General features: G+C 40.1%; 1 protein-coding gene across 7 annotated transcripts in view; it reads right to left on the bottom strand.

Moving 5' to 3' along the window:
• LOC126756348 (uncharacterized) overlaps positions 1-25,932 on the bottom strand; it is a 174,860-nt gene that overhangs the window by 55,079 nt on the left and 93,849 nt on the right. For all 7 annotated transcript variants that reach the window (XM_050469342.1, XM_050469340.1, XM_050469347.1 and 4 more), the window contains one exon: positions 20,393-20,411. The gene's annotated coding sequence lies outside the window, so the exon portion shown is untranslated. The remainder of the gene's footprint in view (positions 1-20,392; positions 20,412-25,932) is intronic.

The raw sequence follows: 25,932 nt of genomic DNA on the forward strand, positions 1-25,932 counted from the left end.
TTGAGATATTTTTCCTCGACAACAAAGTTCCGATAAACATCTTGTCTGGTTACAACATTTTATTAATTCTCACTGCGTTAACGGTTGGCATGTTCAATTCTGAGCTGCTATGTTTTGTTATGAAAGAGAAAACTCGCAGAAAAAACACCACACAGAGAAGTCATTTATTTGGTCGAAAAAATCTTTTCGTATTTGGTCAATAGATGTCGATGCAGTCGTATATCCTCAGTGCTACCTATCACATTGCAGATTCAAGAGTAGATCAATTCCAACCGTTTTGAAGCTCAACAAATGGTCGCAAAGCCAGGATTGACGCATCGAAAGGTTATGCTGAGTGTTTTGTGAGATTGGAAGGGAATCATACACCATGAGCTGCTTCAGTCTGGTCGAATGATTGATTCTACATTTGACCGTCAACAACTGAGAACTGAGGAGATTGAAGCAAGCAGAAGGTGCTGCGTCTTCCATCAGGACAACGCTAGACCACACACATCTTTGATGACTTGAAAACTGCGAGAGCTTAGCTGGGAAGTTTTGATGCATCCACCATATAGCCCTGACCTTCCACCATCGGACTACCATTTGTTTCGGTCAATGCAGAACTCCCTCGATGGAGTAAAGTTGGCTTCAAAAGAAGCCTGTGAAAATTACTTGTCGCAGTTTTTCGCCGAGAAAACAGAAAAGTTGTACCCCGATGAAATAATGTCTCTAGCGGAAAAATGACAAAAAGTGGTTCATATTTGATTCATTAAAATTCATTATAAATATAAAAAAAAAATAAGTTGAAGTTTGATACGAAAAATACGAAAACACTTCGACTACCCAATAAAAGAAAAAAATAATAATAATAATACAATAAACATAAATATGTTAGTAGAGCTGAAGACTGTCTGACTATGGCTAAAAATTAAAATCATAAATTTTAATTACTAATATAATTAAATTTAGTTGGCGAGAACGGTAAACAAAACAACACGCTCATGTCTGTTTTCCTTTGGTAAATTGCTTACGTTTACCTTGTAAAACGAATCAAGTTGTTCTTGACAGCCGGTCTGAGCCACGCATGCGCATACTTACACACTTCACGCATGAATAAGCAAAGACACATCGGGGCAGGAGGTGAAGTGAAGCAAATGATTCTTTGAATGAGGATGAAAAAGCTAATGAGCGGCAATTTCGCTTGCCAAAATTGAATGTTAGTTGTAAAGACTAAAAACGTTTGCGTTGCGAATTTGAATATGAGCTTCCACTTGTTGAACGCCGCTGCCATGCGTCAGCACTTAAATTTGGCGGCAACAGATTAGTCATTTTTTAGTGTTCACTTTTGGCAAACCAATTTTCTCTTTTTTCATATTATTTATTGTCTTTTTTGTTACTTTTTAGCTTTTCTTGAAGATTAATGACGGACAAGCTCAAGGTCAATGCTTGATTGAGTCATCTGTCTTTAGTGAAATATCCATATGGCTCCAAAAAAACAAAAACAAATGGCATAGAAATTAAGAACGCATCAGGAAGCAGCGGTTGGCATGACAGAAGTTCTCATATTCTTACCCAAATCTTAACATGACTTTGATGTTATTTAATATACTTAACGAAACAGAGTTCACATCGTGTGCTAGTAAGAAGCTATAATTGGCAATCATTAAGAACAGTTTTTTGTCGAAACTGAAATGAACTTTTCACAATAAAAACGTTAAAGGAATTGGTAATTTCAGTGTTTGAATAATATGTTCTGCAAAGTGTTGATAAGGTTATAAGCAATCCATAATATTGGGTAGTCGAAAAAATCGTTTCGTATTTCTAATCAAATTTTAACTTATATTTTATGTAAACAATAACAAATTAGTTAAGTTTTGTAGCTTCACGCAATTTTTCAGTTTCTTGTAACCTAGATTCCGTTAAAAATATCACAAATTAAGTGCTTTTAAAAATTAGTACACATGAAAATTCAGCTAATCAACAGCAGTTGTCAAGGTGGGTCAATTAAATTTCATTGCTGTCATTATTTAAGCATTATAATTTCAACTTTTGCCTTCGCCGCAATTTTCTGAATCGTTTAGTGTGAAATTTGTTGGCAACTCACAGATGGCTTTGTAGGTCAGTGGGTACAAATGGGCACACACACATGGATTCGGCAGTGCGTATACGCAACTAAAGTAGTGCAGGCAGGCAGCACACACAGAGGCACGTATGTATTGGTGAAGTAAGGCTATCTGTGCATACTACAGCCCGTTGAGCGCATCAATTGCCTAAATTAAATTAAATATATCAGAAAGCACCGTTAAACATAATTTGTTGTAATCATATTAATAGCCAAACAAAGCCAACTGTTTACTGAGTGTATGTATGTGTGTGGAGGAAAATGGTGTTTAACTTTGAGATATTTTGGCTGCTCACAGGCAAGCTTACAGTTACACGCTAAAGTGACATCGACTAACCGATTGCGTGACATTAACCTCATTGCCACACGCACACACACACAGAATACAGCAAAGTGGTTTCCATGTTTAAACATAAATGCGTCGAATGCTTAATGTTATTAAAACTTCAAAATTACAACAAATGCAGGCAATTACTATGCTTTTGGGGGAAATTTATATCCATAAATATGTATGTATTCATATGCTTATGTATAAGTGTGTGTGTGTATGGGCGCACAGTGTAATTATGATGGCGCCAAATACTTCGGCGTGTATTACAAACACACAAAACACCTGCATTCCAGCGCCGCGTGTGATGCTCTTAATTACATTAACAACAACTGTTGACCACCCTGTACTTTGGATGCAACATTGCGTGTGTGCTTTGGCGTTACAACATTATGTACACCCATTCATGCACCCGACGGTAGTAATTCTCGAAGTGCTTTGCTAATTGTGGAATGTGCAATTAGGCGTAATGACAGCAATGGCCAGTCATAATATGAAGAGTAATAACAATTATTCTAATATTGCCATATTATGCAAGTGCGAATGATACTATAAGTCTGGAACTGTAAATATGGCTTTACAATTGGTGTTTGGGAAATACTTCTCTGAACACTTAGTACAGTGGGCGGGGTATAAAGATCAAAGTGAGCCCCTCGACTTAATATAAAAGATAAAAGACAGTACAAACCACAGTACAAGAAGCCAAAAATGCTTATAGCTACATCATCTATACAGAAGATATATTTAGATTATATAAGATTACTGCAAAAGAGGTGTTTCGTACCAAAAATCAATAAAAAATACTTTCAAAATGAAATCCCATGACTTGTAAAGGCAGAGACTTTCAAAACATGTTTGCCGCTCTAATAGAACATGCCTTCTGAACGCATCAACCGCCTCTTCAATTGTCGCAGAAAGGTTGATCTCTCAGCTTTTTTCGAACGGGAATAAAAAGAAATCCCTCGGTGCCAAGTCAGGAGAATCCTGTGAATGACTCATAAAAGCGACGTTTTGAGCGCACCAAAAAAGCAGTTATTTCAGTCGATGAGATCTGTGATCTCGATTGAAATCACCATACATTAAAAGAAAACTCTGGACAATAATAGACGCAGGACTCAAGTTTAAGGTCACCTAGAATTCAATGCAGATAAAGCGAAAAAAATCCTGAACGCCTTATCATGAACGAAGGCAAATAAAGACTGCGTGCGTTCCAGCCGGTGGTTTTTACTGGCAAAAGTAATGAGATCGGTAGTGTTATATGCGGCTCGTACATAGATCCAGACCGTAGTCATTAAGGCCTATGTCAGACAAATAAGCACAAGCAGGCGGCACTAAGAGTTATCAGTGCTTTCCAAACACTATCAAGTGACCCTGCTGAAGTAATAACCAGTAATGCCCATTGACATCCAGGGTGACGAATCAAACGGGCTGGTCTGCAAGTTATCAGAGCCGTCTATAGGAGCCAAAAGAGGAGAGAGAGTCAACAGCTTAACAATAGGGCAGCAGTGGACATCCATTCATGGATCGACAGACGAATAAAACTGTGAGTTGCCATACTTCAAGATGCCAAATCCCGAAATATAAAGGCGACCTGCTGCTGTGGAAATAATAAAGAGCTCATAAACTAATAATATAAACAAATTTCAATAAAATAAATGTTAGTACTAGAATATCGTGTTAAGAAGAAAAGCAAGAAAAATACCATTGGAATAAAGCAAAAGTTCTTGGCCACTTGCAACAATGTATCAATTTGTTGCGTTGTTCTGAGAAATCGCACACACCTAAACACATAAATTGGAAAACGTTGACAAAAGCCAAAGCGATGACATAACTGTTTTTGTGGCTATCTTGTACACATATGAATGTATTTATAACAGTACATGTGTCTACAAATACCATAATTTTGCATCGGAAATGCCGTAGCAGGCGCTTTTAACACTAGTTGTGCTGGGACCAGTTACTGCATGTTCAAGAAGCAAGTTTTTGGAATCCTGAGCAAGTGATACGCTAAGGAACAAATAATTTGGTTCAAGCAAACGACCACCTTAGTACCAAGCGAGGTCACTTAAGTGCCGTCATTAAAAGACACTCAACAAAGCAGCAAACCAGTTGAGCTGCATAAGGAACTAGTTCACTCAAGACTAATTTTTTAACTGCACAATTTTTTTTTTATAAGAGAGCGCTACCACCGAGCTTAAGACAAAGCATTTCACGAATAATTAAAAACAAAATAAATAAATGTTGCAAGCGAGTTTTCCAGATATTGGCGACACCAACTTGAACCTGAGTCATGCTGCCGGCTGCAAACGCACACACACACACAGGCGCGCACAAATGTTTTCTATGCCGCGGACACTGTGTGACACACGGCTGCTGGGCCTGCGCGCCACCTTCGACAATGTCAGGCGCAACGTGTGCCACAAGCGATTGCAATTGCCAACAACAAAAAGTGCGCAATACCAATGCACTGAGCAGCAATAGCAATAACAATAACAGTATTCGATTACAAATGTTGGTAAACAATGCCGCAGGCGACGAGTGACCATGTGGCACATTGTCACACGAGCATATGCCGCGCGCATGTATTCACTTCCATAAGTGCATATCTGCTCATAGAAGCAATCAAGTATGCACGTGCGCGTATTGCCCTGTGTGTGTGTGTGTTTAGTGGCATGTATATTTTCGGTTGCATAAAAGTGCAAGCGCAAACGCCGCACACCTGGGCGCGCAAGCCAGCAATCAGCTCGCATGATTTCATCGGTGCCAGCGATTCGAGCGATTCAAGCGATTACTCAACGCCAACTTAGGGATTTCGATTTCATTTATGAATCGCAATTCTGCTGGAGCTGCTGGTGGAGCTTTTAATTTGTTGTCCTTTGGTGGGCGCGCTGCCGACTCACAATTTGTTCACGACTGCCTTAAACGGTGAACTGCATCGGTCATTGCATTTTGCCATTTTGCCTCGACCAGTGGGCAAATTCATAAACAATAATATGCAGGGGTTCACAGCTTCACGGCGCGCTCGTTTTGTATTCGGAAAATAATAACAAAAATAAATATTTGAGTGTAAATGCTTTATTGAACGATTGTGCAAGCGCATTGAGGTATTTATGAGGCTGTAAAGCAAATTCATTTCAGAAAGGTATTGCCAGAGCAATTTTTTTGGCCTTTAAATTGTTATTGTGTATGTGTTGGCGTTTTAATCAAGTAAAGTGCTACAACAAATTATTTTAAATAAAAAAATTCTAACATCGACACTGCTTCAATCACGCAAGTCTTGCCACAAAGTGCGCAGAATTCTTTTGAGCACACCCTTTTTAGGTTTTATAAGCAAGCGATCGTTCGCAAAGTCTAATTAAAATTAGACACGATGTTTCGTTTTCCAAAAGGAATTTCTCAAGCATTTATTCGCTGAATTCCGAAGCAAAACTCACGTGGCAACTAATTATTTATAAACACGCTCCTCTTCTCTAAAACTAACTAATATATGTTCTTTTTATAGCGTTCGCATACCACAAATACCGCACGCAATGCGGCCACTCGTGCATATTCATGCCACATCGAGAGCTTGTGGGGAGGAAGGCTATTGCCTTGCCCACTGTTTCAACATGCGACGGCGCACTTTTATTCCAGAATATTCAAGGAGTGCCATTCATTTATGGGTTGCGGAATTGATTTATATACGTAGGAAGTACATTCAACGAGTTTGTCGTGTTTATCGAAAGCAGGCAAAGAGAGGAGTAAGTTTCTCACCCTAGTCAGATTTAAGTAACCGGAACGGACCTGTAACTCTATCGGGACAAGGAAGGTAAACTGGACTTCACTCCTCGAAATTACTTCGGGAATGCTTTCTGTCTCAACAACAACAACAACATGCAGTAAACTTAGCAAAAAATTGAAAGATAGAAAGCTTCAACGCTTCCTGCCTTCGGTATAAATATTGGCATCTCCTAAGTATTATATGCTGATAGTGAATTTATGCTAACCGTTCGCCCAACTCTCAAAAACTTTGGGATATTATCCTGCTCTTTGCGTCGATGAAGTTTGGAACTAAAACTTTCTCTTTTAGTGGATCTCTTCCGTTTAGAAGAAGCTGCAAAGCAATGAGTTAATTGTAATGGATACAGCAGTTAAGGTAGAAGCAATAATTGAAGGACCCTGTACTGAGCGTATGAACTCGATTAAATGCATTAAAGTCAGGTAACGGAAATACAGCAATGGTTTTATCTATTCGATCGACTGAAAACGGGTTTCACGGAGCGACAATTTCAGTCTGGGACAGAAGAAAAAATCACAAGGAGCCAATTCTGGTGAAGACGGTGGTTGATCGATGGTATTCATTGCGTTTCTGGCTTTAAATTCGGTAACAAACGTATTCTTTATGGGGACGAATCGAGCAAGAACCCATTTTCTACTCAAAATGTCCACCAAAATCATTCGAACGGAATCGGAGATGTCGAGCTCTCTTGCCATCTCTCTAACACGATCTAACGGCTTTCAAGCACCATATTTTTCACTTTTTTAATGTTTTCACTAGTCGAAGCGATCGAAGATCGTCCAGAATGAGGCATGTCTTCAACGATTTCTCGACCATCTTTGAACCGGGAAATATAATTACAATTTCCGGGTGCTTTTTGTTCCAATGTATATAAAAAACGGTGAACAGACTTGCTTTTGGATTGTATACCCATGATGCGTCTTCAGTTAAAACGTCTCTGACTTATGACGATTATTATTGTTATAGCAACGCTCGCTCTTTTAATCGGAATTAAACTTTTGAAGAAAAAATTTACTTGCAGAAATCACCTGCTCGAACCACTCAAAAAATTACAAGACAAGTCAATTGAGAGGCACGCTTCGTATATTGGCATATTTAATTCTATTGGATGATTGAAATATTCACACTGAGCATGAAAGTCAGGTGACGCTTAAAGTATCGCCAGCCTATCCCAACCTTAAGTTTAGTGGTTTCTGTGATATTTTACAAAATGATATCACATGTGAGAAAGCATTTCGTAGTCAAAGCGTATTTACGCGTGCCCCTTGTAATGTCCTTCAACATTCGGCATTTGACAGTCGCACGCACGCACATCCATCAGGAACCATTCCTATTGCCGCTCACCAAATGAGTAGACTTTCTTCCAAACATACACACGCATTCCTATATCTATTACGCACGCATGTGTGTATGTATTTACATATGAGTGTATGTATGTATGTGTGTATGCTAATTTTGTGAATTGTGTTGATTTGACTAACATTTGCTTGTAAGCCCATTAGAGTTCATTTGCATGCAATGTGCAAATTTACACAAACAAACAATTGATACCTATATACATACACACTGATATGCTGAGTGGCACACATAGGCATGTAAATGTCTAACAGGTAGAGCTTGTTATAGCGTGAAGCTTTTAATGTTTGCTTAGATTAACTGCTAATATTTATTGTCTCTTGAGAAGTGGCGCTCTACTCTATTGACTTTGCCTTGTTATAGTTGTTACTTAAACACACATGCATACACACAAATGTTTGCAAATTTATGCTTACATGTTTGTGTTTGCTCGGCTTACGTAGGAGAAAGTCATAAAAATGTCGCCGAGTCACGTTTAGCGGTACTTGGGACTCACGCGAACCGACCGCGGGCATTAGATATCATTTATGGGCTCGTAATTTTGCAAATGTGCTCGTTAAGGTCCTTTCGTGTCTATGAATATAATTCGAGTTGTACCGACTGTATTTCGGAAGCACTTTAAAAAAGTGCTTACTTAATTGCAAACGTACATAGTTAGTTAAAAAGTCATAAAAGTTATAAAAGGCATGGTGATGCAATACTTAAAGTGTCTGATTCACTTTTGAGAAAAAAGAGTGAGGCTAAGGGTTGCAGTAATTTTGTATAATAATTCACTATCTTCACGGAAGAGACTAAATTAATGCGCAACTCATTCATGGTTTTTCTGTTACTGGGAGATCCATATGTAGAATTCGTTTGTAGAAAGCTAATATTAAAATGGGATTGTTGCTTACGATTGTAAAGAAAAGCAGAAGTTAACGTAATCCGACCTGATCAATTTTTACAGAAATAATCATACGTGGCTTTTCTTGAAGCCAACTTTACCCATTAAGGGAGTTCTGTATTGACCGAAACGAATGGTAGTCCGATGGTGCAAGGTCAGGGCTATATGGTGGATGCATCAAAACTTCCCAGCCAAGCTCGCCAAGTTTTTGCCGAGTCATCAAAAATGTGTGTAGCGTTGTCCTGATGGAAGACGAAGCCCTCTCTGTTGATCATTTCTGGTCGTTATTTTCGATTGCTTGCTTCAATCTCATAAGTTGTTGACAGTTCGACCAGGCTGGAGCAGCTCATAGTGAATGATTCCTTTCCAATCCCACTAAACACTTAGCATAACCTTTCGAGGGGTCAATCCTGGCTTTGCGACCATTTGTTAAGCTTCACCACGCTTGGACCGAATATTTTTCGCACACTACTGTCGTATTTGATCCACTTTTCAACTCCTGTCACCATTCACTTCAGAAATGGTTCGATTTTATTTCTTTTATACGAAATACGAAAAGACTTTTTCGACTACTCAATATATAAATTTTATTGGTTTTCCGACGTTTCTTTTTGAGAGTTACAAATTTTTTGACAAATTTATTATACCTCATCCAAAATATAATTATAGTACATCAAGTATGAATATTAGCATAATAAACATCTTTTATAAGCCTTCCGCAGTGGAAATGTTTTAATCCTCTGGTTTACTTGTATAAAAAGTTCCCGCCAAGACGGCGCAACAAATCACTCAGCTCTTGAAACCATCATTTTCTTTTTGAGACTGGTATGTGATAACCGAAATAACGTCCATCGGATATTTATGCCAAGCGATTCCCGTTTATTATAAACTTGGATGAGATAAGTCAAGATAGTAGTCTACGTTGTTAAACTCACCAACACACCGCTGCTGACCAGTAGGAAGCCTAATTAGGCTTGTGGGGTCGCGCTGGCTATGTGCCCGAAATTCAATACAATCACGAAACTGAGACAAATAATTGGCCGTTTAATTGATTTTATGTGCTTTATTTGCAATAAATGTTCTAAACTTGTTAAAGAACACCCGTTATGAGGCAAAAATGTTGCCAGCATATCAGCTATGGGTGCAGCGCGAATGAGAAATGCGCGATGTTTATGTGTCGGCAACTGTGCGTTTGGTTGGCAAATTCGAGCAAACACACACACACAAACACGCAGCCGCATTTATGTTGGTATTGATTGTACTGCAAGTAGCACTGCGGGCTTTGTTGCGTCAGTAGCAGCCAAGCAGCCAACGCCTGTCATTGCTGATATAAAAAGCGGACCACAAAATCCAACTGATTTCGCCGTATGGCAACCGCAAGCAGGACAACGCATAACGGCTGTCACCGTTTGTTGTATTTACGACTATGGAGCACACTGTTGTTGCTGTTGTATTTCATCGCTGCTGCCTCAACATACGAATTTATTTGTGGCAGTGCCACTGTAATGGAAATGTTTTCCATTTCGTTTAGCAATTTCCGCAATTTGTTGCAAGTCAAAGTGGGTTGCAAATTACGAGTATTGACTTCTCGCACAGCGGTGGACAAAGAAAACTATAAAGAAAAAGCAGTGGAATGCTTGTGAAGTAAGAAAAAATATATGCAACATGCTGGGCTCTTGACTACCTGGAAGCGGGGCTGAGCGCTTTGTGTTTATGTGTGCGAAATCGGTCGATTGAAATATTATGTGAACTCCACCCTTGCCTTCGATTAGCCTTAGACCTTAGGAAATATCTGAATAATATTTTAAACGTAAAATTACTTCGTTTTTCTGGATGGTTAGGGTTAGTGTATTACGGCCAAACTTTTTTAAGAAAATTCAAAATCCTTCCTTAGCTCAGTTTATACCGATTTTTCATACAATTTACAGGATTTTTGGAAAAAAAATCAAATTTTAGGGAATTGTGGAACGAGTTTTCAGAGTCGAAACAAAACAGGATTTGACCTCTTTTAGTTACCCTCCATATTGAGAGCCTCAGTTTCATTTTTATAAGTCATATTTCTTGCTATCTATAAAGACAGAAGAAGCTTGGCAATCAGAAGTGCAAGGAAATCACAAATGACAGATATGTCTGAAGGCAGGCCAAAGCTTAGAAGTAGATGTGGCACCTAAAGATGATGATTTCTTGCTACATATCTACATATGCAAGCCAGGAAAAAGTGAAACAAGTGCCGCTTTTAGCTCTCATTATCCAAATTTGTATGGTAAATCTTAGTTTATCAGAATCGAGCGAGAGTTTCGACATAAATTTGTATGTCTACGGAAGACTCTTTCTTCTTTATTGGCAAGGGAAGGCTACTGTAAGTAAATTACTCGCCGACGAGCTCCACAATATTTCCCATCAATCCTGTATCTTCTACTTGTGTCTTTATTGCAGGTATTACGATCTCGCAAACGGTTGCATGCAAATAATTACAATTGGATGAAACAAAACAGACGGGCTTTTTCTTCTTCAACTGCATGTCGTGGAGTTTTTGTTTTTGTAGGACTAAAACTAGTAGTTGAAAATGACTTTCTAGCATAGACAATCTGAAAGTTCTCAGAAACGTAAGTGCGGCTTGAAGAAGCCCAGAAATTAAGTTGTTGTAAGTTTTATATTTTTCAGATTGCTTTATTCTCCGAAAGACGTCAAAGCAATAAAATTTTTCCATTTATTCCAACGAAAGTAACACTTACGAAGAAATTACCGTTTCCGCTGAACATGCAAACATGAAGATCTGGTGAAATGACAGAAGTGAAAAATCAGTTTCGGTTTCAGTTTCACACATGCCGAATGGCATTTCGGCCACACAATCGAGGCTAATAAGCGTATTTACGGCTGCTTTCTGCTGTCACACTGCCCCAACTGACTCATACACTTAATTGCCATCAACACACACACACACACACAAACAAATATATGTGTGTGCAATGTGTGTGTTCTTATGTGAGTACATGTATGGCGAGCGAGCAATGAAAGTGTCGTGCACGAAAATTTCACTTTTTCTCGGATTCTCGTGGGCTGCCAGCACTTGTCATATATTTGGCTTAGTGGCTCAGCCCTTCGTGACACGATTGCCTTAAAACAAAAAGTGTGTTCACTAATTCACTTTCTTACTTTTACGGCCTTTATATTCCACGTTTTTGTTTCTCTAACTGCTTGTGTGCCAGTTTCGTTCATTTCAGCCGCGCCGCTCGTTTTCCGATTCGTTCTTTACTTGCTGGCGTGTGTCCAGACCGCACACGACATTTGGCGCTTTCATCGCCGCTGCCACTGCGCCACCGCCGTTCGCCTCATTTGCCGCATTCTCGTATTTGGGTCACTCATGACATAATTCCTTCTTGCATTAGTGCAACGGTACCGCAGCGGCCAACTCACATACCTTTGCCTCCAATAATCGCACTGAATGCCGCAATCGGCAGCGCGTCGCGTAACGGCAACTGCATAAGCGACGCGACGCGCCGCGACGCCAACCGTCACCATCATCAGCGCGCTTCACACCTCGCAGGCGGCTGGCGCACGGCGTTAGCCGCGGCGGCCAAATTTATCACTTTTCCTGCATTTGGCTGTCTGAAGACGGATATTTGTTGCTTTCTTCCTCCGCCGCGCTTTGTGCGCGGGGCAGCGACAGTCGCATAAAAATAATATAAGCGCAGAAATAAAATGCGAAAAGTGCACATTTTTATCTGACAATTTTATGACGCGTCGCCGCCGATATGCTTACGAAATACATAAATATATAGGTAAATATATATCTCAATATAAATTGGCCTGTCCAATTGCGCTGTGTTCGCCGCGCCGCCCGCCGCTTTGCATAACCGCAACGAGGCGTCCAGTCTCAGGCGGCCGAGCTGTCAGGCGATTGCATTTTTTATTATTGCCAAGCCAAGGCATGCAATAATAAGCGGAAACCAAATAAAGTGTGGCAGCAAAAGTCAGTGAAAAATCTCTTCTCCCTGCACTTTTTTTATTAAAGCGATTTTTGAAGCGCGTTTATCCGCGCAGCTAACGCAGGCCCATTGTTTGTCGCGCCGCGCTGCGCGGTTTCGCATATTTGTGTGAAGTGCGAGTGTCTTTTCGCGCTCGCATTGCTTGATTGCGCTTGCCATTTTTCACTTTGTTCTTGTTGCTTTACGGCTGCTGTGGCCGTTGCCCAACCCAGGTTTGGGTGTCAGCGTGTCAAAGTGTCAGTGTTAATTTTTCGAAAGTGAACGCGGTCACCTTAACGACCGCAAGGCGTACGAATGAAAACAAAAGTGAATTTTTAAAGAAATTTGTTTACACTAGCACTTAGTGATTTAGTGCGGCCAGTGAAACGAAACCGAAATAATATAATGTCATAATACATATGTATTTATGTAAAAAATAATATAAACTTGCTTGAGAGAAATGTTGAATGGTGAAATGCACAAAATAATTACCTTCAAATAAAGCCGTTATTGCGATTTCGAACTCAACTGCAATCTGTTTGAAGTTTGAAATTCGATATTATGGATATCAAGTCAATCTATCAAAAAAAATTAATTATTGTCGAGCACCTCTAGTTCTATGCTCCTTCTAAACTCAAACTGCATTTTTCAAGTGAAAGTACAGGGTTTTTCAATAGCAACGATACAAGCGTAGACCGACGGATAGGGATTACAACCGACGCCAAATTTTTTCCCGCTCTTTTGATATTTCTCTTCAGTAAGGTTAGCTATTTTATCGTGGAAGGATGTACGATCCAAAAACGAAACTATTAAAACTTACTACTGAAATTCGAAGCCAATGGCCTCAATTTTAAGAGCGGATTTTTCACGGGTACAGTTGCGGAAATCCAGACGCTGAATCCAATTTTCAACGGTTTTAGGGCTCTTATTGAAAAACCCGTTTCTAGGTATGGAGAAGGCCTGTAAAGTTCTATGGAATACCTATGGGAGGATACAGAAGCAACCATATACACGGACAGCCAGACGTAATTGCTTGAATTTTCGACACCTCATATTAATTCCAACAACGTAGTCAACAAATGCATGAAAGCTTTGAGCTTACTGGCAGGTAAACTACATGTGTCGGTAATAAGGGTTCCCGGTCAAAGGAACATTTTCGTTAATAAAAAAGCTACTCTAGACAATTCCGAGACAGGAGAATACCATGCCGCTGAGAACGATGAAAGGAAAGGAAGATAGATAGATCACAACAACGCGCTGCAATATCTCAAAGCAAATATGACCCAAATATGAGAGGAAAAGGACTAAGGACCTACTATTTAGTTCCAGAAATAGCATATATATAGACTTGAAGCTACAATAACAGGACTTAATACTGCATCAAAATCGCGCATCCAGCGCACATTGAGCGCATCATGGCAGCACTCCTTCCTACCTACCGGTCGAACTTCAACTTTTTTGTGATATACATTAAGGTTCACTGAACTTCAATTCAACTGAGCGCAGTTGCAAACCTTCACCGAAATGCACCAAATGAAGAATATTTACATTTTTCGAATCTCGACCAAGAATCTCTCACTTTCAACGTGGCTTGCTGACGGAATTATGTAGTAGATGCAGAAGAGCTCTGACATACACTTTTCTATATTGAGTTGAACTTGACGTAACTCAGTAAGCCTTAATGCGCATTTAAGATGGTATGTTGCAACAAATGTGTACCGGTGCTTAAGTCTGTGTCTCTAATAAGAAGCGTGTGAGTTGTCAAGCATAGTTACCCGGTTATTATTGGTGAATCACTGGTGACGGAACAATTACTGCTAATCGCTCCTCACACTAATCCGTGACCAGCTTTTAGGTGCAATATTTAGCCGCATTTGCGCAAATGTCGTAAGCGAGCTAAGCCGCAGCTTAGCGTCAACTGCTGTAATGGATTACTCTACAGCAGCGGCACACTCCTCGAACACCGTTTGGCCGAAGCACAACTCAAGCATATCCTTGCTTACTCCTTGCGACCGAGCTGGCAGAAGCGGATGGATCAGACCTTAAGCCGTTCAAGCTCAACTAATTCGTGCGCTTGCTGCTTGTGAGTTGCCTGCTATTTTTCCTTTTTATTGCTTTAGTGTTTACTATGCTTTATACCCTCTTCAACTACCTCAAAATCAAATATTGTAGATGATCTGTTTGTCTGGTGAGTAAAGTGGGGTTAGAGCAGGTAAAAATACTAAATAAGGAAGGAGTACGAAATTGTGCCCTGCTGAGGTTAATCTTCCCGAAAGTGTAGATGTCGATGTCGTGAAGGGTATACGTGCACAACCTTAATTATAACATCTACATGTTTATTTATACTATTTGCTGCATCTATGGTGTAGGTGTTCTCATAGCAATAGACTACAGCTACAGCAACTCGCTGCAAGGCAAAGGGGACCTGCTGCAGAAAGAAACTTGCCTCGTCGTCTGCCGCCAACCGCACTCCTTAAGCGCATGTGTATGCGCGATACATTTTGCTTGCTCGTCTATCCACGCCATCTCCAAGCGTTGTATTGAGGAACTTTGCGCTGCGCTGCGCTGTGCTCTTCTGTGTTGATTATGAGCTAAGCGTTGCCACGTTGCAGCTTTTCAGTTTCCACTTTTGTGTGACTAAATGCCTCTTCGCCCAGGTGCGTGTGTAGATATGCCTGTTGGGGCACACGAACACGCACACACACTCAAATGTGCAAATGCTTTTCTTGTGTCTGCCTCAACCGCAAACGCATTGCAACTCATTAATATTAAATACGCTGCAACACGCGACGCATGAAGTATCTTCAGTTGACTGACGACAGAGTGGACTTGGAAAGCGCATCAGCCTGCTCGAGGGCTTCTTCCAGGCCGGCTGTAACAACTCTGTCCGACATGCGCAGTTGTCGGCCTTCTCAATCTCATTGTATTAACGCTTTAACGCGGTGACGTACAGTGCGCATGTGTGTGAGTGCATGTGCGTTGCGTCTTTTGCAATTTATGCGCATTTTGATTCAATTTCATTCACGTGACTTGTAAATTATCAAGTCATGTAAGAAATCCATTCGCGTTGCCTGCATTACATATTCTAGGCAAGCTCAAGATGTGTGGTTGCGGAGCGGGGTGCGTTGCGGACCGAGCGTGCTCAGGTGCTTTGTTTAAGATGTTCTTCTCGCTTGTGAGTTCGCCTCCGACACTTTTCAGTTGGTGCGGTCTCGGGTTCTTGTGCAGCGAAAAGGAATTTTAAACGAAAGATAAAAGGGAGAAAGAATGCTGAAATTATTGAATTCGCCTACCTAAGCTATTGGTGACTAGTATTGGAGCATTTATGCTTTGATGATATAATTTTCACCATATTGAACTAATTCAGGTCTATTAGAAGAAGTTTAATTAAACGAAAGTTTTAGTAAAAGGACCATCACATAAGCAGCCATGACATCGTTAAGGAATTCAACATTCATCATCAGACAGTTTTCAACCATTTAAAAAAGGCTGGCAACAAAAAGAAGCTCGATGTTTGGATACCACATGAATTGTCTGTGAAAAATTTAATGGATTGAATTTGAAATTTCTGCGATTCTTTGCTGAAACGAAATAAATCGTCTCTGAAGCGAATGGTAATAGAGACGAAAAGTGGTTCCAATACGGCGATAATGAAGCTCAACAAATGTTCGCAAAATCAGGATTGACGCCTCGAAAGGTTATGCTAAGAGTTTAGTGGGATTGGTAAGGAATCATCCACTATGAGCTGCTCTAGCCTGCTCGGACGATTGATTCTAAATTTTACAGTCAAAAACTGAAGAGATTGAAGCAATTTAAAAACAACGGCCGTAACTGATCAACAGAAAGCGCTTCGTCTTCCATCAGGACAACGCTAGAGCACAGACATCTTTGATGACTCGGAAAAAACTGGGAGAGCTTGGCTGGGAAGTTTTGATGCATACACCACATAGCTCTGACCTTGCAACATCGGACTACCATTTGTTTCGGTCATTGCAGAACTCCATTAATGGAGTAAAGTTGACTTCAAGACAAGTCTGTGAAAATTACTTTAAGCAGCTTTTCTCCGAAAAACCAGAAAAGTTTTACACGGCTGGAATAATGTCTCTAGTGGAAAAATTGCAAAAAGTGGACGACTAAAAGGTACATTTTGGTTCATTAAAGTTCATTACAAATATTAAAAAAATAAATTGAAGTTTGATTAGAAATACGAAGAGACTTTATATTTTACTTAGTGACTAAATGACGTTGGATCAAATTAATGTCTCGAAATGATTTAGGTTATTAAAAACCAAAGAGAAGAAAAGAAGTTGCAGGTTTACATGTAATCACTTAATTGACAATAGATTTCTGACACAAATCATTAAATAGAACAACATTTGGAAGTGTGTAGTGTAGCTGCGTTCACTCGATATTACATACAAATCATAGCCTCCTCTTGCCCTCATAAAGAAAAGTAAAATAGTGTCTCCAGGCCCCAAACGACATTAACCTCAAACAAAGCACTATAATTTTGCTCTATATGTGTTTGTGTATGTGCGTCTGCTGCAAGGAATTGATCTAAAAATAACATGAATCGAGATTGGAAATGGCGAGCAGACAATATTTTCTAACGACAAATGGCCAAGAAAATTGGCCAACCGCTCTGCCGACTGGAACACACACACAGGCACACATGGGTGTGTAATCTTTACGGCTTCAAGCGGTTCTACACATAAGTTTATATCGGCTTTATACTTAGCAGCAACAAAATAAATTTACAACAACATAATAAGCTGGTTGCCGTGTTGTTGCATGCAACACGACTGGAGACATAGAGAGAATGGCCGCAAACGACAAATTCGAAAAATTATGGGTTAGCCGATATTGAAGCGGTAACATACAAGTACTTGTGTGTGCGTGTGCAAGTGTGCCGCAGAGTGTCATTAAGCTTGGACGTCGGCGGCTGCCTCAAATGGTTGAATTTTAATCAAAAGTCAAGTTGACGAAAGATGCAAGACACAAAATCGCAACAAAAACAACAAGTTGTGCTTCATCTCCACACATCGCTCTCTAATTAATATGTCTAATTTGAATTGTTTGTGTTCGCTGTGCGTTGAGTGATGGATTAGAAAACGGAAAAAGGTGAAAAATTAAGATTTCCCGTTTATTGTTGGCAGCAACATTTTTCCAGCGACGCTTGGTCGGGGCCAAACAGGAAAGCGAACCAGCTCGACGAACGAGCAACGCGCGTGAACAATAACAACAATTAAATGCGCTGAACAAATGAAACTAGTTCGTTCAACCAAATTGCCAGACTGATTTGCCGCGCGATAAATAGATAAATTGCCGTTTGACGGACGGTGTGTGTTGCAGTGCTGTCCGACTGACTCAATGTTTGCCGTTTTGTTTGTGGCGGCCGCCTGAACTAGATGCTCGGCTACTAATGCGCGTGTGTGTGCCATAGTGCCATATGTTGTTAGTGGGTTAAGCGCGCTGGAGTTAAACTCTGAATTGACACAATTTGAATATGACCGAGAGTCGCCGAACGCAATCGGGCTTTTGTTAATGCATGTGCTCGTACACGCACAGAAAGAGAAAAAAGTTTCCTCGATAATAATGAAATGAATTACACTTAATGATATGCTGACTAAACGAGTACACTAATATGCATTCGTGTGTGTGTATGTGCGTGAACCGGCTTGGAGTGTGCGGAATGTGCACTAAGAAATCATTAGTTGCAAGAACAGACCCCTGCTTGAATTTTTTCCTGTTTACTTACATATACATACATACATATAGTAGGTAGTCGAAAAAGTCTTTTCGTATTTCTAATCAAACTCCAACTTATTTTTTTTATATTTATACTAATAAATAAATATACAAATATGTACAGCTTTGCTCGACCACTTTTTGCCATTTTTCTGTAAATCCAAATTTCGAAATTTTCGGAGATATATGACTGCAACGACATCTATTGACAAAATACGAAAAGACTTTTTCGGCTAATCAAGATTGTTCTGATTGTGTACATTAGCTGTGGATTTTAATTTTTTTCCAAATATATTATTCGCCCTTAGTTCTACATAAATCGCTGAGTCAAACAACAAAACTCTGCTCAGCAATATTCTCATTAACACAAGCTGTCTTCGATTTGCCAAGCGCTACTCTCCAGCGAATCGAACAAACTATACCAGATGTTAAAACAAAAATATAATAGATTTTTAAGAAATTGATATTTTCCCGCCCTCAATACTTCGAGAAATCAATCTACTACGAGTACTTCTTTTTCCGCACTTTTCCTACTGACCCCTTTGTTCGACCACCGGTCTTCCGTCAACATCAATTCTGTTCGTTCGCTCATAATGTGTGCATTTCGCATTGGCTTAACCAGCAGTTCCAGTGTCAGCGATTGCTGTTATTGTAGCTTGACCCAGAATAACAGGACTTCCACTTCCACTTTGAATGCAATCTAATGTCAAGATTTCCAAGATTTCTTTTTCACACACGCAGACAACGCAAATGTAATGCTTTGTTGTTGCTTTGTGAACTATATGTTATTGTTGTTGCATATTAAGACATAATTATATGCAAAGTTTAGCCTAAAAAGCTGTCCTTGATTTCGTTTTCGTTTTCTTGTCAGCGTTCTCTGGCATTTTGTGTAATATTCTCGGCGTTAGTCATGATTTACTTGCGACTTAATGTCAACAATAAACATCATTTGCATAGAGCGAGCGCTGTCGTAATAAGCACAACTATTTCATTCTTCTTTTTTTTCGTTCTTATTTAGCTCACTTAATATGCAGATATGCAGTCGGGTGAGATTTTACGTGGAGGCGGAATTATTTTAATATATTAGATTTGTGGTTGAAAGATAAAGACAAACTCATACATGTATGTACATTTACATATTTACATGCTTTTGAGATCACATTATAATTACAAAAGCGAAATCTGAAATTTTTATTTTTTTATTTTCAAGTGTACAGTAGAGTAATGGATAGTTCCGGTCAAAAGATGTCAAAAGAGTGCTGTCTTATAACTTTTTATTTACTTTTGAAACTGCTTGCAGTGCTCTCAAAGCTGGAGTGTACTAATTTGGTTTGAAATTTTATGAGATAATCTAATGTTACGAAAAGATTAACGCGTCTCCTAAACCTAAAAACTTCGTCCCACTTCAATTTGTAGGGTCTAGTCTGTACATAACATGTGATCAAATATGACCCGGACTGTTCCGTTGATACTGCCCGAGCCAACGCAATCGATAAATTTTGTCTCGGATTCGTGCACTTTTTTTTCTATATTCGTGTGAATATACAACTTTTCCAGCGAATGTTCGCCAATATTTTTAGCCTTACGGCATAGAGGCCTTTGCTCAAAGCTAGAAGTTCAGTTAATCTCTTGCGTTCTACTCTAGACCAAAAGGATCGCCATCGCACAGTGCTAGAAGACAAGACGCCAATAGAAATCCAACTCTGTCCCATTCCAGTGTAAGCAGAGTAAAGGGGGGCACCCTCTGACTAAATCAACGGCTTTGCAGTTGCCAAAGATTTCATTGACACCAGGCACCCAAACAAGTCTGATGATGAAGAAGCTTGATGTTACTTCTCTATTTCTAGGAAGGACAGACACTCCTTGACTACCTTTGAGCGAACAATTGGCGAGCTTCGCGTAAGTTTTGCTGCTCTGCTGTCGGAGTTAATGCTCACCTACCTGTATGAAGCATCACTATGTAGCACCATGTCTACCGCCACCTTGATAGCAGCTACTTCTGCCTGAAAAACACTACATTAATCCGGTAGCCAAAAGCTAAGATTGACGGAGAGTTCTCTACAGAACACTTCCGCGCCAGTTTTCCCTTATAACTTCGACGCATCCGTAGAAAATCTCACTACGCATCATTTCCAGCGACTTCTCTCCTTATTTTAAGATTGATAAAATAATTTTTTACAAAACTTCAGTTCACCTTTTCTCAAGTTGAATGAAAATCACAACATCTTACCTTTTATGCTGGTTATAATCTGGAAAAGAGAAAATAGTAGAAATTATTTTTTATAATTCTTTGTTTAAATAAAAAATAAAAAACGTCCAGAAATTGTCTGAGCTAAGGCAACATATATAAATTAAGCTAATCTCTCATTGGATTTAAAAGTGTGAACTCAATGCAATATTGAGTTTTTGTTGTTACTACATGTTGTCGGAATTTGCATTTGCCTGCGTCTACACATTCATCAATGCGCCAACAATTAGGAACAACGTCACACCCATTCAGTTCGAACAGTTAATGGTGGAGGCTCTCAAATGTGTTGATTACCCACAGATGGTCGCTTGCCAGCGCAGTTTGAACTACATGCTTTAAAAACGCTGGAGGGAACTCAAAGACGAACATAGGCGAAAGATGAAACAAAGTCAATGTTAAACGCTTCAATAAAATTTCTTCAATTTGGAGAAAAGTAGTGAAGTATGCAAACAATTAAGAGAAAAATGTTAAAAAAACAAATCGAATAAAAACATTTGTCGGCATCCGAAGGCGATAAGAATGAAAGCAAAGGTAAGCAAATCGATAAACGCTTAAAAGGCAGAGGACAGAATGTGGGCTGCAGGTTGGTTCCAGCCATACACCGCCGCCGGCTATGGGTTTATAGCGTTTTTTGTAGGAGCAAAGTTATTCTAGTCCGAAAAGTAGAACATCGAGTGTTGGAAATAGTGAATTCTGCGGGCAGTGTGTCAGCGATTGCCATCGCCCACGAGGCACATTCATTCATTTTCGAGTAAAAGCGCAGAGACATCAAAGGGTCATTCACCATATTCACACTTTTCAAAATTTAACGGTCATTCGAGCCAGCGGCCAATCGAACGCGCTGAGTGTGTCAGTAGTAATGCTTGCGGTCTCCAGTAGACACACACTTGCGCATACAATTATCGCGTGTACAAAGCAAAAGCGAACAATCAATACAAGCAATAATGAAAAAAGTGTGGAACGCTTAGCAAAAGTGCCTTACCCATTGTTAGCGGGAAAGACAATTGGCGTTACAATTGAGCGCCGCTATTGAAGTGCACTCACACACGTACATACATTTAGTTATGCGAGCACATGGGGATGTGTGTGTGTTGTATTCAAATTTCATGGATATTTGCATGTGCTTTGGCTTGGGCTGACATTTGACAGCGCATATGTCAAATTTTGACAGATTTATGCTGCGCGCGCGCAAACGATGGCTAATATCGGCCGTTTGGTTTCTTTTTCAAATCAAATCGATGTAGTGGCGCTACAGAATCTTATGCGAAATCAGTTTGCCGACACTGGGAGAGTAGTCTGGGTGCGGTTTTGGAGACTTGGTAGAATTGTACTTTGCAGAAAGCAATAAATTCGCATCTATATGGATTAGAATTCAGTGTTTTCTTTCAAATGGTGTAAAAGTTTACCTGACAACTGAAGACTCGTAGTTCATGCAAAAAATTTTCTTAAAAAACACTACTCTTTATTGAATGAAATACTTCCGATTTATGTATATAATATGTCTTCAATAAAATTCCTATTAAAGCATAAGACTGAATAGAAAATTATGCTATATTGCCGTTACTAAAAATGATCGAGTAATCTCGAATTTTCATTGAATCATTTGTTTTTATTTGTGTAACCCTAAAACCTACTTGTTGTAAAAACACAAAAATGTGTCCAGTGTCCGTCCATAGAAAAAACAATTCCCTCGGGGCCTCTGCCACTCCTAACAAATCAAGTCGCACCACAAATATCGCTGCCAGTTGTTGAAACAAGTAGCCACTCTTCGTTGGACCGCTGCGCTTTCTGGCTTTCTTTCGAGTGCCGACTGTTTGTCGATCATTAAGTACTTCTCTTTCACAATTTTGTGCACATTTCCAGCAATTCACGCCAGCCAGACCGTGCTTTACACAAAACAATTCAAAGTACCAACAGTTGTCTCGTATAATTTTGAATATATGCTCACACATACACTCACACACTTGACAGCAGTTATAACTGTTTTGTTTGATTTGCAACTGAAATTGCATGCAACTTCTTGGCTCGCGGCAACAGCACTCCGCTCGCTCCAGGCGCTTGTTGTTGCAGCCCACGCACTTGTTTAAGGTAACACGGGCTTGTAAACAGCATCTGGAGGCATTTCTATGGCCAACCGCAGCAGCCTCCTTTTTTCTTTAATTAGCTGACGCGCACTCTGGTACACTCCCTTTTGCGTCATTTGCATTTGGTGCGCTTCTACACACACACACGCACTCACAAACAACCGTTTTTACGCAAGCTGCTATGCCAGCTCACAAGTAAGCCACGGAGGAGCATTTGCGTAGGATCCAACTCCTCTGCTGCGCGTAGTGAAGTCTCATTTGACTGTTCATTATTGCCATGGCTTGTTTGTTTAATTTATTTTTTTATTTTGACGTTTGGCATCACACAGACTTCAGGCATTTTGTGCAACTCATTAGCGCTCACATTTTTAGTCTAAACTAACCCAGTTTGTAATTAAGCGAATTTCTTTCCATATTCAAATTTGCTTTGCGTTGGTGGTCGGCTTGAGTTATTGCTGTTGCCACAGGAGAATGCCCGCTATAGACACAAGGGATCGACAAACGTCATAAAATGGCAAATTTCATACTGTTTTTGAAGTTACTAGTGAAATTATCACAGGCCTTGTTTGTTCCCAAACCGTTGTTGGTGATGAATCTGCTTATGACTGGAGAAATTTTCCGTATCACTCGTAAAACTTGGAATTTCCAAAGGCAGAAAAGGTTGTTGTTCAATAAGTTTTGTCGTTAGCTAAGAGAGAATTTTGTTGATACACTCTTCATATGGACGTATGTGAAATTTCATTTCAATCTGTCAATTCATTCAAAGTTTACAAGCCATTTATTGTCACAATGGAAAAAATTGAATATCGTGCAGTGATAAAATTCTTATTTTTGGAAGGTGTAGCACCAAAAGAAATTCACAAACGAATGTTAAAAGTGTATAATGATTGTTCACCTACAATTAGAACAGTAGAAAGATGGATTGCTGAATATAATACACGTGAAGGACGTCCAAAAAGCGCATCAACACCAGAAATCATAGCCAAAATACAGGATATGGTTTTGGAAGATCGTCGATTGACTGAGAAAGATTTAGTAGAGGCTCTACACATCTCATTAGGCAGTGTGAGCCATATTTTAAGTGAAATTTTGGGTTTTAGAAAGCTGTGTGCACAATGGGTGTCGCATTCGCTAACAATGGAACAAAAACACATTCGAATGCGACTTTTTCAGCAACATTTGGAGCGTTTTAAAAAGGATAAAGTGGATTTTGTGCGTCGACTCATGACTATGGATGAGACTTGGGTCTATCACCATGATCCTGAATCAAAACAAGAGGCTAAAGAGTGGTGTGAACCTGGTTGTTCGGCTTCGAAACGAGTTCGTGTCCGGAAATCGGCCAAGAAGGTTACGACATCAGTTTTTTGGGATGCGAGAGAAATTTTGTTTGTGGATTAATTGAAACCCGGTTAAACAATCAATTCTGAATGTTATTGCAACCTTTTGGACCAGTTGAAGGAAAAATTCGTGAAAAAGACCCGGTTTGCAGTGGAAAAAATCGTTTTTCGTCAGCACAATGCACCGTGTCACAAGAGCATTTTGACATTGGCTAAAATCCCTGAATTAAAGTTCGAATTGTTGAAGCGTCCACCGTATTCACCCGATTTGGCCCTCAGACTTCATGGGACTTTTCAAGAGCCCATGGAGCGAAGTGATGTAACTTGGTAGATGGCTTCAGTTCGTTGAATTTTCGTAATAAAGTTGAACGATTTGTAAACGTTTGTTTGGGGGACAGTTTTCCATGACTAAATACTGAACAAAAAACATGACAGCTTGACGCGACTCAGGCGTGATATGTTAAGAAAAAGTTGTTGAAAAAGTACTTCTTCTTTGATTACCAGTATATACTCTAGTGCTAATTTAGAATATTTTTCATTTCCAGCGAATAAAATGCAATGTAAAATGTTTGCGTAATGTGTCTCCGTTGTGTGGTGCTAGCGCAAGATGGAAGCAGATGCTACCTTTAGTGCCCGATTAACCTTTCCGAAACCCCGCGCAAAGTGCCAGTATTATTTTTAAAAATTATCTAGAAATCTGTCATCCAGCTGAAATATATGTAAATACTATTTTTAAAGTACCGTTTAGCTGTCTGTTCAAGGCTTATTCTTGTTTGTTGCACTGCAGCCAAAGCAATTCCCACTGAGATTAATAGAAAAGACATTTGCGTGCTCAGGGCTGAACGCAAATGTGGCAATGTGGCAGTGTTGCAACAATGTAATTTAGAATTTTCCCATTGCAACTAATCCGCAGACCGATCAAACAGAGTCGTCACAACAAAGCAAAAAAACTTCTGCAAATGCTGCTTGTGCTGCTTCTTCCATCGCTTTTATGTTGCACACTGACATAATTTATTGCACAGAAAAATTTGCCGCAATGGCAAGGGATTTCGGAGCGAACTCGAATAAAATGCATGAGTACACACACACACACTTACCGACATACATGTGAACTTCAGTCTGAAACATAGAAGCGCATAACTGGCCTGCAAGTGCATCTTCTATGCAAAAGCGCCGCAAAGGAACCGCCATGTGGCAGCAATAAGCGACAGACAGACTCCTATCTATGACAACTTGAGTGGCAAAGCACTTGAAAGCGCTGCGCACATAAATACCAAAAATTGCCATTTTTCTTTGCGGTTGAGTAGAGTTCTTCGGAAGACACACACACACCCGTGCACATACAAATCGGTCGCACGAGCGCTGAAAATTTAAATGCTCACATAAAACAATAATAAAAACACAATACAAATTCCCCCCAAGGCAGCCAAGTCCCTGCGGTGTCTGCTGCGGCAATTTTGTTTGGCTGCGACAACAGCGATTCGCCGATGCTTATTGTCATTGTGCCGGCGGGGTGGGGGTCTCTCGGCGGCGCTGGTTGCTGATAGTGTCGCGGTGTGCGCGCATATTTGATGGATGGTTTTAAAATCGGTAATGCAAAGGCTGCGAACACATAAACGAGTTGTTGGCAAAAAGTAACGGTACAAGGAGTGTTTGCGCTTTATGTAACTGCTGACTAACTGTACATGCGAGCACGCTGTTTTTTGTGATGTGCGCTTGTTGCGGTGGGACGGTCGGCTGACTGGCTCTTTACTTGGTTGGTAGGTCGGTCAGTCGATTGGGCGCTCGGGCGCTCGGTCGGTCGGTTGGTGGGTCGGTCGTGTTGTTTGTTTGGGTTTGATTTGATTGCGGTTGCTGCCGCTGTGGGTTACTATTGCCGTTTGCATATTTTTACGTTTTATGGGTTTCTAGGGAATGCCGCTATCTCGCTGCAGTGCGGCCCACAGTTGCCTTGGATGTCGCAGCTGAGAAGATGGCAATGCTAATGATAATCAGTATGCTACATCGGCATCAACATCACACACTCATATCAACATACATATTTGCTCGTGCAATATGTGCACCATCACAAAGGTTTACGACATGCCGTTTCGGCGAAAAT

This window comes from Bactrocera neohumeralis, chromosome 4, assembly GCF_024586455.1.
Source record: "Bactrocera neohumeralis isolate Rockhampton chromosome 4, APGP_CSIRO_Bneo_wtdbg2-racon-allhic-juicebox.fasta_v2, whole genome shotgun sequence".
In the NCBI taxonomy this organism is placed as follows: Eukaryota; Metazoa; Arthropoda; class Insecta; order Diptera; family Tephritidae; genus Bactrocera; species Bactrocera neohumeralis.